Raw genomic sequence first — 23,618 nt, forward strand, 5'->3', positions numbered from 1 at the left:
TATCATCTAGTGGCAGATGGCTTGTTAGTGATGCAGTCATGGGCATAGCTAGAAATTTTCTAGGAAGGATGACAACATTTGAAATGCTGTCTCAAAACTAAATATATGTATTGAGTAACGTTATAACTTCAAAGTGTCTTATCATTTTAATGGCCAAAACATCCACTCTTAAATTCTTAAAACCATGTGAAAAGGGAGACAGGATGATCAGGAAAATTTCGCCATAGCAATGTGCACCTACATATCGGGTTGTGCTGATTGAATCCCCCACATTTTTTCTTTGTAGTATATATTGGAGACGTGGCGATCTCCATGCAGTCATGCACACCTGACCAGTCAATCTGTCCTGTAGGCTGGTTTTAAAGTCAGTATAAAACTGAGTCTGCATAGCACCTACCAGTAGCCATTTGGCTCCAGGAGAAGTATATAGTGGGCTCAGCATGCATGTTGGTACTTGCATCCCTGGATCCGATGAAAGCTGTAATGGCACCGGACGGGGTTAAAAGCAGAGTGTGCTTGGCGTGCATGCTGTACCTGCGCTCCCTGGACTTTGTGTGGCTGTCATGGCCCACAAACAGGTAGGAACTAGTGTTAGGGACCACTCCATAGAGGCGACCTTGACGTGGTGAGTGGCTTATTACGCTTTGGCCAAAATGTACACCAATGCCTCATCCAGTATAGAGGCAGGGCAGAGTGCTGGTTGCAGAGTGCCATTGCATTTGTGTCTTTTTCTTTGTATATGATCACGAAAATGTCAGATAAGGTTCAATGTTGTTAAAAATAAGGGCCATAGTGTTGATCGAGCACCATAGTGCTCGGGTGCTTGGGCCGAACACATCGGGATGCTCGGCCGCTCTACCAAGCACCCGAGTATAATGGAAGTCAATGGGAGAACCCGAACATTAAACCAGGCACCGCCTGCTCTGAAGAGGGGAGGGTGCCTGGTTCATAGGAAAAGGTCAGAAATTTATGGAAACGCCACTGAAATGGTTCGGGTAACAGCATGGGGAGGATGTCTGGATGCATCTTGGACTCCCAAGTCGCTGCTGGGAACGATGTTGTCCGAGTAGTACGCGACTTTTACAGACTGACAATAATGCGCACAAAACCGAAGATTAAATCGATTTTAGAGGAGAAATTGTTAGGAAACATTTTTTCCTGTATATTTACTTGTATATAAAGTGCAAGTGCTGCCAAAAATTACAAGGAAAATTCACTCCGATCCAACCTGTATATCACATAAAAGAGGGCCTCATTCACATTGTGATACAATTGTTCAGTGTACTCCTACACTCATAAAGCCTATGCACTAAGTGAAAGGGCTGCCAAAAATTACAAGGAACCGGCACTACAATACACCCTTTGTTACACATAAAGGAGAGCATCATACACAGCCTTGAAAAATTATAATTGATGGCCTGCTGGTGACCCTTAATTTGGAGCAAGAGCCTACTGATTTGACCATCTAAAACATTATAGGTGAGGGCCTGCTGCCGCTTTGGTGACTCTAGATAACCTGGGGCCGATCGAAAGTCCCTGTGATGGCGACGATCCATTCAGATGTCTGGCCTTTCAACTTTTGATGTTATTGTCAGGGTAATTGGGAATCAGGGTTCAATTCGGGAGAGGGAGCCTGAGAAACAGCTACGGCTACCATATCCAAGCAAGGCAGCATGCGCGCAAATTTCCTATTAGGTATAATTAGGTAAGGGCCTGCAGGTGAGCTGACCCTGTAAAAGATTGTAGGTAAAGGCCTGCTTGTGAGATGACTGTAAAAAAGTATATGAGAGGGCCTGCTGGTTAGCTGACCCTGTAAAAAATTATATGCGAGGGCCTGCTGGTCAGCTGACCCTGTAAAAGATTTTAGGTGCGGGCCTGCTGGTGAGCTGACCCTCTAAAAGGTTGTAGGTGACGGCCTGCAGGTGAGCTGACCCTCTAAACATTATATGCGAGAGTCTTCAGGTGAGCTGACCCTGTAAAAGATTGTAGGTGAAGGCCTGCTGGTGAGCTGACCTTAAAAAAACATTATATGCAAGGGCCTGCTGGTGAGCTGACCCTCTAAAAAATTATATGCGAAGGCCTGCTGGTGAGCTGACCCTGTAAAACATTATATGCGAGGGCCTGCTGGTGAGCTGACCATGTAAAAGATTGTAGGTGAAGGCCTGCTGGTGAGCTGACCCTGTAAATCATTGTATGCGAGGGCCTTCTGGTGAGCTGACCCTCTAAAAAATTATATGCGAGGGCCTGCTTTTGAGCTGACCCTGTAAAACATTATATTGTCACGGATGGTGTAACAGAAAACTAGAAGACACAAATGAAGATCCGACTGACTTGATCCAAAACTAAGGAACCAACGGGTAAGCCCTGTAACAACGCTAGCTCTCTCCCTTACTGCTCAGCCTATGCAAAGATCTCAATGGTAGAAATTTGCATACCCTCGTTCCTCGACTGTATGACACCTGAACACCCTATAATAGTGAGGGGACACGACCACCGGCTCCCTACACTTAATACGGAGGGAGTCAGGGTCACCTCGGATCAAGCAAACAGGAAAACAAAGATAAATGAACAGACTTATCTGTAGAAGAATCAGTTGTAGCATCCAGCAAGCACACACTCCAGGAAGTTGTATAAACCGCAAAGTGATGCAGTATGGGAGGGGATTTAAAGGGCTGCAATCAGTGCAACTAGATAACAGCTGAGAGAGGGAAACGAGATGACAAAACGAAAGCAAAACAAAAGAACCTCAAGCAGGAGGTTCTAAAGAACGTCTGTCAGAGCTTCACAGATGTCTGGCGGTGACAGTACCCCTCCTTCTACGAGTGGACTCCGGACACTCAGAGCCCACCTTCTCAGGATGGGACCTATGGAAAGCCCTGATGAGACGAGTGGCCTTAATGTCCGTCACTGGGACCCACATCCTCTCCTCAGGACCATAACCCTCCCAATGAACGAGGTACTGGAGAGAACCGGAGACAACACGAGAATCCACAATCCTAGAGACCTGAAATTCAAGGTTACCATCAACCACAATCGGAGGAGGAGGCAAAGAGGAGGGTACAATGGGTTGAACATAAGGTTTTAATAGGGACTTATGAAAAACATTATGGATCTTCCAAGTCTGAGAAAGATCAAGACGGTAGGCAACAGGATTGATGACGGACAAGATTTTGTAAGGCCCAATAAACTTAGGACCCAACTTCCAGGAGGGAACCTTCAATTTGATATTCTTAGTAGACAACCACACCAGATCACCAACATTCAGGTCCGGACCAGGCACACGTCTCTTATCCGCCACACGCTTATATCTCTCACTCATGCTCTTTAGATTATCCTGAATCTTTTGCCAAATAGATGATAAAGATGAGGAGAATCTCTCCTCATAAGGTAAACCAGAAGACCCCTCTCCAGAGAATGTCCCAAACTGCGGATGAAACCCATATGCACCAAAAAATGGTGACTTATCAGAGGACTCCTGACGACGGTTATTTAAAGCAAACTCAGCAAGGGAGAGAAAATAACACCAATCCTCCTGATTCTCCGCCACAAAACAGCGCAGATATGTCTCCAGATTCTGATTGACGCGCTCCGTCTGGCCATTCGACTGTGGGTGGAAAGCAGAAGAGAATGACAACCGAACCCCCAAGCGAGAACAGAAGGCCTTCCAGAATCTGGAAACAAACTGCGTGCCCCTATCGGAGACTATGTCTGAAGGAATACCATGCAATTTGACAATGTGATCAATAAATGCCTGCACCAGCGTCTTAGCATTGGGCAACCCAGGAAAAGGAATGAAATGCGCCATTTTGCTAAAACGGTCCACCACCACCAGAATCACAGTCTTCCCCGAGGAACGAGGCAGGTCCGTAATGAAGTCCATGGACAGATGTGTCCAAGGACGGGAAGGAATGGGTAACGGGAGGAGAGGACCTGATGGCCGTGAATGAGGTACTTTGGAACGAGCGCAGGTCTCGCAGGCTGCCACAAAACCCTCAACCGACTTACGAAGCGCTGGCCACCAGAATCTCCGAGCGATGAGATCCACTGTGGCTCTACCCCCCGGGTGCCCAGCAAGGACAGTATCGTGGTGCTCCTTAAAAACCTTGTGTCTTAAAGCGAGAGGCACAAACAACCTCCCAGGAGGACAAAGATCAGGAGCCTCTGCCTGGGCTGCATGAACCTCTGCCTCCAATTCAGGATAAAGAGCAGAGACCACCACACCTTCAGCCAAAATGGGACCCGGGTCTTCAAAATTCCCACCTCCCGGAAAACAACGTGACAGGGCATCCGCCTTCACATTCTTAACCCCAGGGCGGAAGGTGACAACAAAATTAAACCTTGAAAAGAACAAAGACCATCTGGCCTGTCTCGGGTTCAGACGCTTGGCTGACTCCAAGTAGGCCAGATTCTTATGGTCGGTAAACACGGTAATAGGGTGTCTGGCTCCCTCTAGCCAATGGCGCCAGTCCTCAAAAGCTAACTTGATGGCCAACAACTCCCTATCTCCCACATCGTAATTTCTCTCTGCGGAGGAGAGTTTCTTCGAGAAAAAGGCACACGGTCGCCATTTGGCAGGAGAGGGACCCTGAGACAAGACTGCACCCACACCCACCTCAGAAGCGTCCACCGCAACAATGAAGGGCAGAGAGATATCAGGTTGTACCAAGATGGGAGCGGAAGCAAAACTCTCCTTGATACTAGAAAAGGCCTTACACGCCTCTACCGACCAGGAGGAAAAATCTACCCCCTTTCTAGTCATATCAGTGAGTGGTTTAACAACAGAGGAATAATTCAAAATAAACTTTCTGTAATAATTGGCAAAACCCAAAAAACGCATCAGCGCCTTCTGATTCTCAGGAAGCTCCCACTTAAGCAGAGCGCGGACCTTCTCGGGGTCCATGCGAAAACCAGAAGCGGAGAGAAGAAACCCCAGAAATTGAATTTCTGGAGCCGCAAACACACATTTTTCCAGTTTAGCGTACAATTTATTCTCCCGCAGGATGAGCAAGACCTGACGTAGGTGGTCCTTATGAGTTTTGAAATCAGGAGAAAAAATCAAAATGTCATCTAGATACACTAGTACAAATTTCCCCATTAAATGATATAAAATGCTGTTCACAAAATGTTGGAAGACGGCTGGAGCATTCATCAAACCAAAAGGCATAACCAAATTCTCAAAATGGCCCTCAGGGGTATCGAAGGCCGTCTTCCATTCGTCTCCTTCTCTGACCCTGACCAGGTTGTATGCCCCTCTTAGATCCAACTTGGAAAAAACTTTGGCCCAAACAATCTGGTTAAACAGGTCAGGGATCAGAGGAAGCGGATAAGGGTCACGAATTGTGATACTGTTCAGCTCCCTGAAATCCAGACATGGTCTTAAAGAACCATCTTTTTTCTTAACAAAGAAAAAACCAGCGGCAACAGGTGACTTCGAGGGTCGGATGTGTCCCTTTCTCAGGCTCTCAGAGATAAAAGTACGCATAGCGACCCTTTCAGGTTGGGAGAGATTGTTTAAACGAGATTTAGGCAGCTTGGCGCCTGGGATGAGATTAATAGGGCAATCGTACTCCCTGTGAGGGGGCAGCTCCTGAACACCACTCTCAGAAAACACATCCGAAAATTCAGAGAGAAAAGATGGTACAGTCTTAGTAGAAACCTCTGAAACAGATGTCGTGAGGCAATTCTCTCTGCAAAAGTCACTCCAGCCATTTATTTGCCTCGCTTGCCAATCAATGGTGGGGTTATGTTTAGTGAGCCAGGGTAGCCCCAACACTAGAGGAGTTGGCAACCTGCTTAGGACGAAACATGACACATCCTCAACATGAGTATCACTCACAATCAAACGGATATTGTGAACTATGCCCTTTAACGATTTCTGAGAAAGTGGAGTGGAATCAATAGAAAAAACAGGTGTATCCTTTCCCAAAGTGCATACCTGGAAACCATGTGTTATAGCAAATTGATTATCAATGAGATTGACAGCTGCTCCACTATCTACAAAAATCTCACAAAAAATGTTCTTGCTCTCTAGCGCCACCCTGGCAGGTAGGACAAAACGGGAACTACAAGCAAATGGAAAACCTTCAATTTCCGCATCAACCTTGCCAATAGTAACAGATGGAACGTCTTTAGAGGATTTTTTTCTTTTTGTTTCTTTATTACTCTCAAAAAACTGCCTGAATCTCCTAGCTAGACAAACATTTGCCAAATGATTTATACCTCCACAACAGAAACAAACCCTCCTCTGAGAGCTGAATCTTCTATTGTCAGAGGCAAGCAAACCCAGCTGCATGGGCTCCTGCTCACAGGGGATTGAGAGAGACTGAGACCCCTGCGCACTGAAAGAGACCACCGCACTGTCCTTGGCATGAGTATGACAGGAAGGAGTGATCTCTCCTCTCTCTCTAAGACACCTGTCAATACGAACGGCCCGAGACATGGCAGAGTCCAAGGAGGTAGGTCTCTCATGAAAGGAAAATGCATCTTTCAATCCCTCTGAAAGACCATGGCAAAATTGACTTCGGAGTGCAGCATCATTCCAACCAGTATCAGCTGCCCATCTCTGAAATTCTGAACAGTATATCTCTGCGGACTGTTTACCCTGGCATAAAAGACGTAGTCTAGACTCAGCCAGAGCAATACTATCCGGATCATCATATATCTGACCCAGGGCTAAAAAAAATTCATCCACTGAACAGAGGGGCCGTGCCCCCACCGGCAGCGAAAAGGCCCAAGACTGAGCGTTATCCCTGAGCAGCGAGATGATGATCCCCACCCTCTGCTCCTCATCACCAGAGGAATGGGGAAGTAGGCGAAAATGGAGTTTGCAAGCCTCTCTAAAACGAACAAAATTCTCACTACCCCCGGAAAACGTATCCTGGAGCGAGGTCTTAGGCTCAGAACAAACTCCATGAACGCAAGCTGAACCGGTCACCTGAAACTGAGATGCAGTTTTACGGAGATCTGCTACCTCCAATGAAAGACCCTGCATGTGTTCAGTCAATAGTGAAACCGGATCCATGCTTGAGACGGTTTTGGCGGTTTATAATGTCACGGATGGTGTAACAGAAAACTAGAAGACACAAATGAAGATCCGACTGACTTGATCCAAAACTAAGGAACCAACGGGTAAGCCCTGTAACAACGCTAGCTCTCTCCCTTACTGCTCAGCCTATGCAAAAATCTCAATGGTAGAAATTTGCATACCCTCGTTCCTCGACTGTATGACACCTGAACACCCTATAATAGTGAGGGGACACGACCACCGGCTCCCTACACTTAATACGGAGGGAGTCAGGGTCACCTCGGATCAAGCAAACAGGAAAACATAGATAAATGAACAGACTTATCTGTAGAAGCATCAGTTGTAGCATCCAGCAAGCACACACTCCAGGAAGTTGTATAAACCGCAAAGTGATGCAGTATGGGAGGGGATTTAAAGGGATGCAATCAGTGCAACTAGATAACAGCTGAGAGAGGGAAACGAGATGACAAAACGAAAGCAAAACAAAAGAACCTCAAGCAGGAGGTTCTAAAGAACGTCTGTCAGAGCTTCACAGATGTCTGGCGGTGACATATATGCGAGGGCCTGCTGGTGAGCTGACCCTCTAAAAAATATATGCGAGGGCCTGCTGGTGAGCTGACCCTGTAAAAGATTTTAGGTGCTGGCCTGCTAGTGAGCTGACCCTGTAAAAGATTTTAGGTGCGGGCCTGCTGGTGAGCTGACCCTCTAAAAGGTTGTAGGTGAGGGCCTGCAGGTGAGCTGACCCTCTAAAACATTATATGCGAGAGCATTCAGGTGAGCTGACCCTGTAAAAGATTGTAGGTGAAGGCCTGCTGGTGAGCTGACCTTGTAAAACATTATATGCAAGGGCCTGCTGGTGAGCTGACCCTCTAAAAAATTATATGCGAGGGCCTGCTGGTGAGCTGACCCTTTAAAAAATTATATGCGAGGGCTTGCAGCTGAGCTGACCCTGTAAAACACTATATGCAAAGGACATATATGCGAGGGCATTATATGCGATGAATAAGCATGTGTTGATATGATGGAAGAGAAGGAGGATGAGAAAAGGAAGATTTAACCATATACCCTTGTTTGTGGTTGAAGGGGTGCATGGGAATACAGTGTATTCAGTAAATTATAAGCAACACATTTAAAGTGCCTTTATGTTCATCAGCTTTTCTCTGATGGAGTTGAGAGGTCATGGTCAATCCAGGCCTTGTTCATTTTTATAAGAGTCAACCTGTCAGCATTTTCAGTTTACAGGCGGATACACTTATCTGTTATAAGGCCACCAGCAGCACTAAATACCCGCTCAGAAAAAAAAACAGGGCGGCAGGGCAGGCCAGCACCTCAAGGGGGTAGAGCGTCAGTTCGTGCCACATGTTCAGCTTGGACACTCAGTAGTTGTAAGGCACTAAGGGATCATTGAGGGGGCTGACACGGTCTGCTATGTACTCCTTCACCATCTTCCAAAATTTTGCCCTCCTTGTGACAGTAGGCCGCGCATCAGGGTGAGGGTGCTGACGGGGTGTCATGAACATGCCCCAGGCTTTGGAGAGTGTTGCCCTGCCTCTGTTGGAACTGCTGTGTGTTCCCCTTGTCTCCCCTGCTCGGTTGGCCAAAGAACTACGAACTCTGCCGCCAGCGTTGTCAGATGGAAATTTTTGGAGCAATTTTTCAACAAGGACCTTCTGGTATTGTACCGTTTTGCTCGTCTTTTCCACCAGAGGAATGAGAGATGAGAAGTTCTCTCTGTAGCGGGAGTCAAGAAGGGTGACCAACCAGTAATCCGTGTTGTCTAAAATGCGTATAACGTGCGGGTCACGGGAAAGGCAGCCTAACTGGAAGTCAGCCATGTGTGCCAGAGTACCAACAGGCAAGACTTCGCTGTCGTCATCTGGAGGATCACTCTCAATCTCCTCATCTTCTTCCTCCTCTTCTGCCCACCCATGCTGAACAGATGGAATTAAACTTCCATGGGTACTACTCTCTGTAGCGGAGGCAACCGTCTCCTGCTCCTCCTCCTCTTCATCGTCCAATTCGCACTGAGAAGATGAACTGAGGGTGGTCTGGCTATTACCCAGTGTAATGTCTTGCCCCATTTCCACCTCTTCCACATGCAAAGCATTGTCCTTAATTGTGAGTAGAGAGCATTTGAGTAGACACAGAAGTGGGATGGCTACGCTGATAATAGCGTTATCACCGATCACCATCTATGTTGATTCCTCAAAGTTGCGTAAAACCTCACAGAGGTCAGACATCCATGCCCACTCCTTGCTTGTGAATAGCGGAAGCTGACTGGAAAGGTGACGACCATGTTGCAGATGGTATTCCACTACTGCCCTCTGCTGCTCACAAAGCCTAGCCAACATGTGAAACGTGGAGTTCCAGCGCATTCTCACGTCGCACAATAGCCAGTGAGCTGGCAATTTCAAGTGCTGCTGCAGCATTGACAGACCGGCTGAAGCTGTCGATGACTTGCGGAAATGTGCACACATGCGGCGCACCTTCACCAGTAGCTCAGGCAAATTGGGGTAGGTTTTGAGAAACTGCTGAACCACAAGGTTGAACACGTGGGCTAGGCATGGGATGTGTCTGAGCTTGCCGAGCTCCAAAACCCGCCACCAAGTTACGGCCATTATCAGACACAACCATGCCTGGATGCAGGTTGAGTGGCAAGAGCCACAGCTCAGTCTGGTCCCTTATCCCCTGCCACAGCTCTGCGGCAGTGTGCTGTTTGTCCCCTAAGCATATCAGCTTCAGCATGGCCTGTTGCCACTTCCCCACTGCAGTGCTACACGCGGATAAATCGGAGGTGGAAGTGGAGGAGGAGGCGGAGGAGAAGTGGGGTTTGGAGCCACTTACGTAGGTGCTGGTGGAAGCCCTGATGGAATTGGGGCCCGTAATCCTCGATAGCACCTGTGCCATCCCAGGGTACGACTAGCTCCTGGCCTCCACAACATTCACCCAGTGTGCCGTCAAGGAAATGTAGCACCCCTAGCCGAATGCACTTGTACATGTGTCCGTGGTTAAGTGGACCTTCACAGTAACTGTGTTGGTTAGGGTACGTGTGTTGTTACGGGACACATTTTGGTTTAAGGTGGACACGGCACACCTTGAAAAATAGTGGCGGCTGGGGACTGTGTAACGCGGGACGGCTGCCAACATCAGGCTGCGGAAGTTCTCAGTGTCCACAAGCCTAAATGGCAACATTTCCAGGGCCAGTAATTTGGTAAGCTGCGCATTTAGTGCTATGGCCTGTGGGTGGGTGGCTGGGTATTTTCGCTTGTGTTCAAAGGCCTGGGGTAAGGACATTTGGACGCTGCGCTGGGACAGAGAAGTGGATGTGGTCACTGATGGTGCTTGTGAAGGTCCAGGTGCAGGGAGGGAGGCATCCAGACCTGCGCCTTTGACAGGGGATTGGCCAGCACATAACATAGGGGAAGAGGAGGCAGTATGTGACCCGCAGACGCAGATTGTGGACAAGGCTTTCGTCACACTTATTACGGTGCTTGGATGCCATGTGGCGGATCATGCTGGTGGTGGTGAAGTTGCTAGTGTTCATGCCCCGGCTCATTTTCGTATGGCACAGGTTGCAAACTACTATTCTTTTGCCGTCCGCACTTTCCTCAAAAAAGCACCATACAGCGGAACATCTACCCCTTGGCAAGGGAGATTTTTGGTGTTTGATGTGGCCTGCCTTCTCCCTTTTGGCACCCCACTGCCTATTTCAGCCTGCTGCGGTGCTGCAGATCCCCCCCCCCCTCTGTACTGCTGTCCTTGCTCGGCTTTCCACCTTCCCAGGTTGGGTCAGTGACTTCATCGTCCACCACCTCCTCTTCCACTTCCTCACTCTGATCCTCCTCCTGATTTGTTGACCTAACCACAACCTCAGTGATTGACAACTGTGTCTCATCCTCTTCATGAACCTCTTGAGACAGTAATTGCGGTTGACTCATTGACAACTGTGTCTCATCATTATCCACCTCATTAAACATTAATTGCCGTTCCCCACCGTCATGTTCTTGTGACTGTGGATGCTCAAGAGGTTGGGAATCGGGGCACAAGATCTCATTTCCCTCTTCAAGCGTGCTTGGAGAGAGGGCCAAATCAAGTAATGGCGATGAAAAGAGCTCCTCGGAATTTCCGAATGTGGGATCACTTGTTTGGCCAGACTGTACATGGTGGGAGGAAGGAGGATCAGGGTCAGGATTAGGTTCACCAGACTCCTGGCTACTGAGACTGGACTTGGTGGAAGACAGGGTGGTGCTTAACCGACTAGAAGTGTTTTCTGTTGCAATCCAACCGACCACCTGGTCGCACTGGTCTGACTTCAAGATTGGTGTCCTGCGCCGCCCTGTAAACTATGACATGAAGCTACGTATCGCGGATGATTGTTTTTCTTGTGCTCTGGAAGCAGGCACAGTTTCTCCGCACCCAGGGCCATGGCCTTCGCGTGCACCATCAGCATCACGGCCACTTCCCCGTCCCTTACTGCTCGCCTTCTTAATTTTAAATGTGGTATATGCTTGAACGTATGTCATACGTACAGTAGCGTAGGATTTAGAAGTGTATGCGTAAAAAAATTTACAAAGGTATTTGTGATTAGGAAACATTATACAGGACAGGTACCACAGGAAATATCACTGTTCGAGTGTCTATGGAAAAAGGTACACTGGATGTCACTGATATTTTAGAGATAGAGACACAAATGCAATAGCACTCTGCAACCAGCACTCCGCCCTGCCTCCATGCTGGATGTTGAATGAGGCATTGGTGTACATTTTGGTCAAAGCGCAATAAGCCACTCACCACGTCAAGGTCGCCTCTATGAGTGGTCCCTAACACTAGTTCCTACCTGTTTATGGGCCATGACAGCCACACAAAGTCCAGGGAGCGCAGGCACAATGCCTCATTCAACATCCAGCATGGAGGCAGGGCGGAGTGCTGGTTGCAGAGTGCTATTGCATTTGTGTCTTTTTCTTTGTATATGTATTTCGCCATAGCGATGTGCACCTGAATATAGGGTTGTGCTGACTGAATCCCCCCGATATTTTAGAGATGCACACACTTTAAACAGGAGATGTGGCACGGATAATTTAACTGTCCACAGCGGACACCGTCTATGGAAAAATTACACTGGATGTCACTGATATTTTAGGGATGCGCACACCTTAAACAGGAGATGTTGCGCGGATATTTTAACTGTCCGCAGTGGACACCATCTCCGAAAAAAGTGCACTGGATTTTACTGATATTTTAGGGATGCGCACACTTTAAACAGTAGATGTGGTGTGGATAATTGAACTGTCCGCAGCGGACACCATCTACAGAAAAATTGCACTGGATGTCACTGATATTTTAGGGATGCGCACACTTTAAACAGGAGATGTGGCGCAGATAATTTAACTGTCCGCAGCGGACACCGTCTACGGAAAAAGTACACTGGATGTCAAAGATATTTTAGGGATGAGCAAACTTTACACAAGAGATGTGGCGCAAATAATTTAACTGTCCGCAGCGGCCTATTACATGGTATTTAGCGCAGGATGCGCTAAAAATATATATTGCTGCTGTCACACACAATAGTCCTTAAAAGGACTTTTGGGTCTCTGAAAAGTTTTTTGTATGAAAATTTTCCTATTACACTCCCTATACTGTCTGTCCCTTCCTATGCACATCTCTCCCTAACACTGAGCAATTTAGCGCAGGTTGCGCTACAAACATATATTGCTGCTGTTACACACAATAGTCCTTACAAGGAATTCTGGGTCTCTGAAACGTTTTTGTACAAAGAAAATATTCAATTACACCCCCAACACTCTATGTCCATTTCTATGCTCAGCTTTCCCTGACTACGAATGAGCCAAACATCCGTCATCGGGTGCTATATAGCACCCGATGACACGTTCCAGCCAGCCAATAACTGTAATGCCAGTAGCCAACATGGCCACTGGCATTAAGGTGATGGCAGTACCTACCTGCACGTTTATTGGCCGAGTACCGCCATGTGCCGAGCATCGAGTTGCTCGAGCTGAACAGGTGTTCGGCCGAGCATGCTCAATCATCACTAAAGGGCATAAATTTTAGAATAAAAATATGCATGCCTTTTGCACCCTAAACTGGTGATTACTGGGTATATCTACAATGGAGAATTTGGGACTACTGAAAAAATAAAAATTATTATAACCATATTTTTCGCTTTATAAGACGCACCTGATGATAAGATGCACCTAGGTTTTTGAGGAGGAAAATAATAAAAAAAATATTTTGAACCAAAAGGTGTGCTTTTGGTGGGTTTTGAACCAATGGTGGTCTGTGGATGACACTATTATGGGGGATCTGTGGATGACACTATTATGGGGGATCTGTGGATGATACTATTATGGGGGATCTGTGGATGACACTATTATGGGGGATCTGTGGATGACACTGTTATGGAGGGGATCTGTGGATGATGCACTGTTAAGGGGATCTGTGGATGACGCACTGTTATGGGGGGATATATGGATGACACTGTTATGGGGGAGATATGTGGATGACACTGTTATGGGGGGATCTGTGGATGACACTGTTATGGGGGAGATCTGTGGATGACACTGTTATGGGGGATCTGTGGATGACACTGTTATGGGGGGATTTGTGAATGACACTGCTATGGGGGGATCTGTGGATGACACTGTTATGGAGAGGATCTGTGGATGACACGTATATAGCATCGTATGCTATATATGTGTCAGCCACAGATTCCCCCCATAACACTGTCCCTGTGTAAATAGTAACCTCCAATACAGGGGGTGGAGGCCGGCAACTGCTGTTGAAATCGCAGCGGGGCTAGTGCAGTCACTGTACTCTATTAACCGGGCCCCACTCACAGCAGTCTTTATATGTAAAGTGTAGTCATGAGAGCTTTGTTAAAGTATCGCAATCCTCTGTAGTACTCACTATCAAACTACCGTAGCAGGCAGGCCAGCCGGCAGCGTAACGTCACTTACTCCGTCACACGCCTGCTCCTCTCACTTTATTAATGAAGCAGGTGGAGCAGGCAGGTGAGTGACCGAGTGACGTTACGCTGCCGGGTGGCCGGCCTGCCTGCTACGGTAGTTTGATAGTGAGTACTACAGAGGATTGCGATACTTTAACAAAACTCCCATGACTACTGTGAGCGGGGCCCGGTGTAATAGAGTACACTGACTGCACCGGGTCCCGCCGCGATTCCAACACCTGTTGCCTGCCTGCAGCCCCTCCTCCCTCCCCGCTAATATATCGCAGGCCGCGCTGTGCAGCATAGTGGCCGGCTATGTATCAGCGTCACCAGAGTAAAAATGGCATCATTCGCTTTATAAGACACACTGCCATTTCCCCCCACTTTTTTGGGGGGGGGGGGGAGTGCGTCTTATAAAGAGAAAAATATCACTTAAATGAGTTGTCTGAGTTTTAATTTAATTTTAGCACCGCACCTCTTATCCTCCCTGCTGCTGTAATTAACTAATAACGTCACCTTCTTGGCTCCAGCTATTATGTGCACATACACTCCAGACACTGCTGCCTTTAGGCAATCACTGGCATCTGCAGTATATGGCATATGACTACTCAGGGCGGCGATTGACTGCATGTGAAGTGTAACTAAAGGATCACAGGCCTCCATGCAGGTCTTATAAATGGGTTGTCCCATGTTGAAAACTTCAATCACCTATCCACAGGATTGAGGACAAGTGTCTGATTTAGCGGGGGTCTGACCCTTAGACCCCTGCCGATCAGAACAATGGAGAGTAGACCCTGTGTTCATCTTTTGAATGGATTGGTGGTCCCACATGCGCACTGCAGCACCGTACAACTTTATGAGATCACCAGAGATAGATGAGTATTTGTACTATGCTGTCTTTGGTGGTCCTATAGAGTTAAATGGAGCGGCAGCGCACATGTGTGACCACCGCTTCATTCAAACTGGAGAACACGGGCCCCAAGATATATGTTTAAAAAAAAAAAAAAGCTGCCAAATTTAATCTACTTCGGCTGTAGGTCATGATTAACATAAGTTAGTGGACAACCTTTGCATACCTGCAACGGACTGGGTTCCTTCTTTTTTTCCTCCCAGCGTCTGGGGTATCCCTTACCCTTTAAGAGGTTTGTACGATATATGTCCCTCTGATAGAGCAAGTTGTCGTGACTCCAGTTGCATTGAAGCAACGAGGACATGGAGTCCCCTTTAAGTATAGTGGTGTTTATACCCAGATGTAGGATTGCCAGAGTGGTGTAAGGGTTGCCTATAGTATCCCTTGGGTGTGGCTTTAGCACTTGTCACAATGCTCCTACCTGGATATCCCTGGATCCCAGATGTGGTCGTCCGAAGCAGTGAAAAGGGCGGTAATTAACTTGGATGAGGAAGGAATAATTGAGTCTAAACTTTTATTAACGTTGAACACAGCTTAACTTGAATAAACTTGTATCACAGAACAATCTTCCAAACTTTATCTTGGTCAGCAGATTTAGGCTTAACTTCTGGCAGGCAGACACAATCAGCTCTGCTGCGTCTGTACTCATTCAGCTATGCTATGTTGTCAGATTAAATATGAACTTTTCCTTTCTCTTCTGCTGTACTTAACTCTCTGTAGTCTGACTCAGTCTTTATCTTGATCTGTATTTTTCTCTTCATCTTGTCTTTAGCTTTATACTGGGAATCTCTCTTCTTGGCTTAAGAGGCACTTGGTTTAGACATCTGGGCCCAAAAGAGCAGACAGTGCTCTTCTGGCTGGAACACATTCTTTCCCATGCAGGGGGGACTCTAGACTTCCGCAGGCTTGTCCAGGAGGGACGAGGGCCTGCTGCTTCCCCTTACAGGGGGTAAGCTAGACACATAACCTCTCCCCAAGGAGGGGAAGGCTAGACTCACCTTCACTAACACTAAACTCCTCCCTCTCTAGAGAGGTTCCACTCCAAGGAAACTAACTCTGTCACTGTTGCTGCCATCTGCTGGTGAACCAGGTGCATTACACTTGTTGTACAGTTGTTTGCAAGGAAATTTACATACACATTATGCAGGATATGGCAATAAATATGCAAGATGATACAGGATCAACTGTAAGAGATAGTAGAGGGGCACAAAAGATTGTAATGCCACTGTGGGGTATTACATAACTCCACCGCTGTTAGTAGTGGAAGAAGTGGATTGTAATGTTCTGCAACAGATGTTTCTTTTAACAATGAAGTGCAGTGATCTGGTGGTTTACTGCTAAAGGGTTAATCCTATAGCGTACTATGGTTCATTGCTAGGGATAGTGAGATACTGTAATGTGTTTCACTGCAAAATGGTTAAGGTGACTTTATTGTATTTATTGTGTCTCATAGGCTGTGGGAGAAATAGTTAATTTTTCTTGCCCTGGACTCTTACAACTGGAGTTGATAGGAGTGGGCTGGCCCCGTCCCTCTGAGGTAGGTGCTGTAGTTTAGAGAGCGTACAACTAGCAGCTGAGTGAGCGGCTAGTCTTTGTAGCTGGTGCCAGAGAAAAGCAGTATATAGGGTTACATCAAATTTTGCAGAAGGTTGTGGGCCATTACAAAAGGGACAGTGCACGGACAAGTTATTCAGTATAAAGTGATGTACAGTACTTTTATGGCTGTAGACTTCACTGCACATGGTCTGTGCTATATTGATTATAGCACCTGCCACACTACTAAGATGGACTGGCTATCCATTTGAGGACTGCACCCCACAGTTGAGCATTGCAGAAATATACAGAGAGAGTATTTGCACCCCTTGACAGATTTGGGAAGTTGTTTCGATTAACCCCGTCCTACAATTCAATCTGACAGCACCATGTTGTAGAGTGGGAGAAGCCCAGCAGATTAATAAATATTTTTTGTTCCATTAGAAAGTACAATTTGTTCTGAAAAAAAAAAAAGTTCTCATACAGCTACAGTATGTGAATGGAAAAATAAAAAAGTTAAGGCTCCAGGAAGGCAGGGAGCAAAATACAAATAAGGAAAATCGTTCTGCCAGAAAAGGGTAAAAGGGAATATGTCACTATAAAAATGCAATGTACGCTAAAGGCAGCATGTTTTAGAGGAGCAGCTGAGCAGATTAATATATAATTTTATGGGAAAAGATTCAGTGAAACCTGTATTTTATACATTTAAATTCCTGCTCATTCTTGACTTTGAAGACAAGTACTCGGTCCTATCAGTGATTGACAGCCTTCACTCTATGACTGTTTATACACAGATAGCTGTCAATCACTGATAGGACCGCCTCCTGGACTTCAAATCCCAGAATGAACAGGACTTTAATTTGTATAAATGACAACTTTTACTGAATCTTTTGCCACAAAACTATATATCAATCTGATCAGCTCCTCCTGCTCTGTAACATGCTCCCTACAGCTCAAACACCCTGTTTAAAGTTGTTGTCCCACGATAATATTCTACATTTTTCAAACCAGCCCTCGATCTGAATACTTTTGTAATTACATGTATTTGAAAATTTTGCATAGCCACTGAGTTTTTTCAGTAAAATATATCTGTATAGCACCACCTGCTGTTCGTTTTTTTTCTTATTTCTTTGTCCAGCTCACTGAGATGGCCGCACATGCTCAGTTTCATCCTTCAACTGTCTCCTGAGCTGTGATAGGCAGAGCATGGACACGCCCCCTGAGCTGCAGCAGAAAAGACACTCCCCTTGAGTTGTCAGCTTGATATAAATCTGGCAGAGCAATAAAAGGGGAGCTCTGGATCCATGTGAGGTACAGGGCTGGTTCTAGCTTTATTAGAAAGAGGTTGTCATGTACAATATGATGTCTGATATTAATTTTTTATATTAGTCAACGGATAACCCCTTTAATGTGACAGGTTCCTTCTAAGAAGAGACTCATACAGCTTTGGGAAATCTGTGCATGTAACCTGGACAGGCTGAGCTTAATTTTGCAAGTGCATGTGTTCCTGTGTGTGACATATGCCCAAAGTGCCTCAGTACAGTTCTGTGAACTTGTTACCCTGAAAAACGGCCTCCTGATTGCCTTGCATCGCCTAATTGAACTGTCACATTATTGCCCCCCTTGCCAGTGCCTCAAGGAAGTTCTGCCTTGCACCCCAAGCCCCAATGACGCCAAGACTACTGCACCTAACATCAGACAGGACACAGTGGCGTTGCCAGGGGGGATCCAGAGGGGGCTACGGCCCCCCCTACATCACGCTGTGCCCGCCATGTGCCCCCCAACAAAAATGCCCCCCCAACTGAGCGGCTGCAGCCGGGCACAGGGAGATGAGCGCTTCCATTGCGCTCATCTCCATAGTCATCTGCCTGTGCTGCAGCGGGGCAGGGGAGGGAGAGGTGTGTCCCTTCCCCTTCCTCTGATAGGCTGCAGGCACTAGGCCGGCAGCCTATCAGAGGCCGGCGCAGGTGGCGCGATGATGTCATTGCGTCGCCTGAGCCATACAGCGCGAGACACAGGCCGGAAGAGGCCTGCATCGTATCACTGACATGGAGGTAAGTATAAGTGTTATCTTTTTTTTACAATAGTTTTACAAGCACATTAGGGGGGCTCTTGTTACTGGCACATGATGGGGGGCTAATTACTGGAACATGATGGGGGGCTTGTTACTGGCACATAATGGGGGGCTTATTACTGGCACATGATGGGGGGCTTATTACTGGCACATGATGGGGGGCTTATTACTGGCTCATGATGGGGGGCTTATTACTGGCACATGATGGGGGGCTTATTACTGGCTCATGATGGGGGGCTTATTACTGGCACATGATGGGGGGCTTATTACTGGCACATGATGGGGGGCTTATTACTGGCACTTGATAGGGGGCTTATTACTGGCACATGATGGGGGGCTTATTACTGGCACATGATGGGGGGCTTATTACTGGCACATGATGGGGGGCTTATTACTGGCACATGATGTGGGGGCCTATTACTGGCACATGATGGGGGCTTATTACTGGCACATGATGGGGGGCTTATTACTGGCACATGATGGGGGGCTTATTACTGGCACATGATGGGGGCTTATTACTGGCACATGATGGGGGCTTATTACTGGCACATGATGGGGGGCTTATTACTGGCACATGATGGGGGGCTTATTACTGGCACATGATGGGGGGCTTATTACGGGCACATGATGGGGGCTTATTACTGGCACATGATGGGGGGATTATTACTGGCACATTATGGGGGGCTTATTACTGGCACATGATGGGGCACTTATTACTGGCACATTATTGGTGGGCACTATAGGGGCATCTACTGAGGCCACAAAGAAGGGGTATTTTATATGGGGGCTTTGTACAGTAGCATTTTATACTGGGACACATTATGGTGGGTACTATGGGGAAGGGGGGAGAGGAGTACTATGGAGTCGTCTACGGGGGCACTAAGAAGGGGTATTTTATACTTGCAAATTATGGGGGACACTGAGGGCATCTACTGGGGCACGATATATGGGGCATTTTATACTAGTACATTATGGGGACACTAGGAGGAAGGGGGGAGAGGAGCACTATGGGGGCATTTACTGGGGGCACTATATAGGGGTATTTTATACTAGCACATTATAAGGAGATTAGCTCAACTGGAGGCATTACAAGGGGGTATTTTTTGCACTGTCACATTATAAGGAGAATTATTTCTACTGGGGGGGGCATTATGGTGGGCTTTATTACTCCCCCATGGTATGAGATCCCTAGTAGCAGCTCCAGTCTCTCCCTGCTCTGCTGTCACACTGCCCCTTCTCCAAATCCTTATTATGAAATCTTTCTCATTAGGATAAAACACAACATCAGCTCCACCGAGCCCCCCGGCCAAGTGTTGAAGTGGTGTCCGAGATCCCCAAGGGCCAAGCCAAGTAACTGTAAGTTTTCATGTGAAATATGTTTGTTATACACATATAGCATACACTGTGCCACACAAAATACAGTATACCTCTACACTGTGCCACACAATATACAGTATACCTCTACACTGTGCCCCACAATATACAGTATACCTCTACACTGTGCCACACAATATACAGTATACATCTACACTGTTCCACACAATATACAGTATATCTCTACACTGTGCCCCACAATATACAGTATACCACTACACTGTGCCACACAATATACAGTATACCTCTACACTGTGCCACACAATATACAGTATACCTCTACACTGTGCCACACAATATACAGTATACCTCTACACTGTGCCACACAATATACAGTATGAGCGGCCGCTTAATCCTGATTTAAAGTTAAAGTTACTGCAGGATATGGATTACAGTTTAGAAATGTCAAATGTACATTCCTGTGAGAGGCAGGGAGGTGGATCTGTGAATGACACTGTTATAGGGAGGGGGATCTGTGGATTACACTGTTATAGGGAGGGGGATCTGTGGATGACACTGTTATGGAGGGGGAAATGGGGATGACACTGTCATGGGGTGGATCTGTGGATGACACATATAGCATAAAATGCTATACACGGTATGTGTCATCCACAGATCCCCCTCCCTATAAAAGTGTCATCCACCGGCAACTAGGACATGTTGAAATCTCAGTGATTGCTTTTTTTTTTTTTAAACCACAGACAGCAGGAATTTTCTTCCCTGTTGCGGTTTTAGGTATTGGGTAAAGTATCGCAGCATTTCTAAGCATACTTGTGTAAATGTATAGTTGTTATAGCTGCCCCCCCTACTTTTGTCCTGGCCCCCAGTGTGCCCCCCCCCCCCCCCAGAATTTGAAAGCTAGAGACGCTACTGCACAGGAGCCCCAAACCATGGTGGGCACCAAAATATTTACAATAGGAGGTCAGAAAGAAGAATCTGTCAGGAGCCAGAGTGGGGGTTGGAGAGGTAGTGGTTCTGGCTGTGAAAGGAGAGGGACCCTACTTGCCTCAGTAATTGGGGTACCCTTGATGCTAGGTGCTTGGATGCGTGCAAGGCAGGGCATGTAGTGTGCAATAGCCAGCTTTTGGTGTAGGAGTCAGAAAACCAGGCTAGAGATAAACACCGCTCTTTACTGTAGTGCAAACCAGGATTAGTAGTACATCCAACTATAGCACAACACAGTTCTAACTGTTCACAGTACAGTTCTTCTCTCAAATAGTGGTGTCTGGATTTTGGCAAGGGTAGGAGTTATCTTTCCTCTCTATCTGGCTAAAGTCTCAATTAATAGATTATGGCAGGCAATAGTACTCTGGCAGTAATCGCTGTAATGTCTACGGTGGAAAACAGTGTCTTGATGGCACGTCTGGCCAGGATATGTAGGGTGTCTCAGTATTACTCCACTACATTAGGGTCTGAATTGCTATAATTGATGACTTTACTGACTCCTAGGCTTGGCCATGCAGATTTCAAGTTCTAATCTCTCCTTCTTGCTCTGTCTTTCTCTTTCTGTAGATCTTGCAGAGTCTCTGGAACTTGAGGCCCAAGAAGAAGGAGCACATGGACTTTGCTTCCTTTCGCTATGAAGTCTCTCCTAAGACTCTCCCTAAAGGTCAGGGGTAGGGCCGCCCTACATCGAACCTCCTACAAGGGCTGACTATGGAGCCAGAAAGACAACTGCCCCACAGCCCCTCAGCCACCAGCCCTTTGGCTAGGGCATTGATGGGCAAACTGCAGCTCTCCAGCTGTTGTAAAACTACAACTAACAGTATGTCCAGTCTGCCTACAGCTATCAGCCTGCAGCAGGGCATGATGGGATTTGTAGTTTTACAACAGCTGGAGAGCCACAGTTTGCCCATCACTGAGCTAGGGTAAAAGCCTTCTAAGAAAGAGAGGCACAACTAGCTCAGGACTTTCCTCCGCACAGAACCTTTTGCTACCAGAGGGGAGATTGGAGAACCAGCTCAATGCATTGCCTGTATTGTTTTTCACTTGGGTTTCACCAGTAAAGAAGCACACTGGTTTACTGCAGACCCTGACTTATTTCCCATTTGGATGCACCATGATTTACCATCCCCTATGGAGAGCAAGTGACACATGGTGACACTCCAACAGTGTCTGGGAGATCCAGAATAGCATAGAATTCGGGGCCACCTCAAACCAGGTGGCTGCAGCAGGATTTTTGTCAAAAATAACAAATCAGACAGAACTGACACAAACTGAGTGCAACATTCAAGCAAATTGGGATAAAACTAATTAGTATTTTTATTCCTCTGATGGAATAGAAATACGTTAAATACAACGCTGATGTAAACTTAGGTTAAGTTCACATTTACTGTGGAGGTCTTGGCAGATTCAAGCAAAAACAAAAAGGACGGAATATCACTGCATGCTGAAAACTTGATGGATCGCATTATAGTGAATGGGATCTATCAGGCACTGGTGGTGTCCACCATATGCTGGATCCAGCACCTCTGGTTTTCTTTTTCTATGCCAGAACAGAATACTGGAATTTGGCCCTAGATATGACCCTAGTTTTATAAATGCAGGTGAACCTGAGCAGTTACAAACAGTGACTGTCCCTCTTCCATCCATTATTCTGTACCTGCCCTTGAAATCTGCTTGTAGACCCCCATCCCCCACATACTATAGTATACAGTACATAGCAGCAGAGTGTTTAGTGCATTTACATCAGAAGAACAGAAAAATATTTTGAAAAAACGGATGTTATTTTGAGCATCAGTCATGCTCAGCATTAGTTTGCACCAAAGATAACAAAAATATATAAATGATAAGTGCCATTTGTTTTTACCTTCAGGGTGCAGGTATGCTTATATATTTGTTTTTTGCATAATTGCATTTTAACAGCAGCAACTTTTATGCTTTTTTTTTCCATGTAGTTGAATACTTAAGTTATTTTTGCAGGATGAGATGTATTTTTCTGATACAAGATTTTGGGATAAACATGTATTGATTATATTAACTATATTGCAATGTTTTAAGCCACTCAATGTTTTGCTGGCAGCCTTTTAGACGCACTGACATTGCAGACCTTGGATGCTATTAAAGGGTTATACAACCAGGCTTAGAATTTTATATCACAGCAGACACTTTGCTCTTCCTGAGGCTTGCTGTACTAAGTGGGCTTCTTATTAAGTGGAGTTAAAGAAAAGGAGTTTAAGACAAGGAGCAGGAAACTAAGGTTGGATATAATTTCCTTGTGTGTTGTTTGCTTAACTCTAGGTAGTACTTTAACTACAGCAGACAGGGTCTAATTCTAAATCATATTTACTGTTTTACTTTTTTACTGTTGTAATCCCCATTTAGTATGTGTTGCACAATTGACAACGCAGTCCAATGCACATCTTGCATGATGTATGCAGTCCTGGAACAGCCGTTCGAGGGTGTATATCTTTGTTCAAGATGTGAGCAAATTACCCGTTTGGAATCGCAAATCGAGTCTCTAAACGGGCAAGTTGCAACACTGAGAGGCATTGACAATTTGCAAAAGAGTTTGCTGCTCACTGAGCACGCACTCTTTGGAGTAGATGAGGGGGAGGGTGACAGAGAGGAGGCTGAGAAAAGTGAGGTAGCTAGCTGGGTAACAGTTAGAAAGCGGGGTAGAGGGAAGAGTGCCAGGGAGGCTAGCCCTGATCTGACACACCCCAACAAGTTTGCACATTTGGCAGATGAGGGGGATGTCGGTTCAGGGACGGCACTGCTGCAGCCGGACACTTCCTCT

This window comes from Bufo bufo, chromosome 2, assembly GCF_905171765.1.
Source record: "Bufo bufo chromosome 2, aBufBuf1.1, whole genome shotgun sequence".
Lineage (NCBI taxonomy): Eukaryota > Metazoa > Chordata > Amphibia > Anura > Bufonidae > Bufo > Bufo bufo.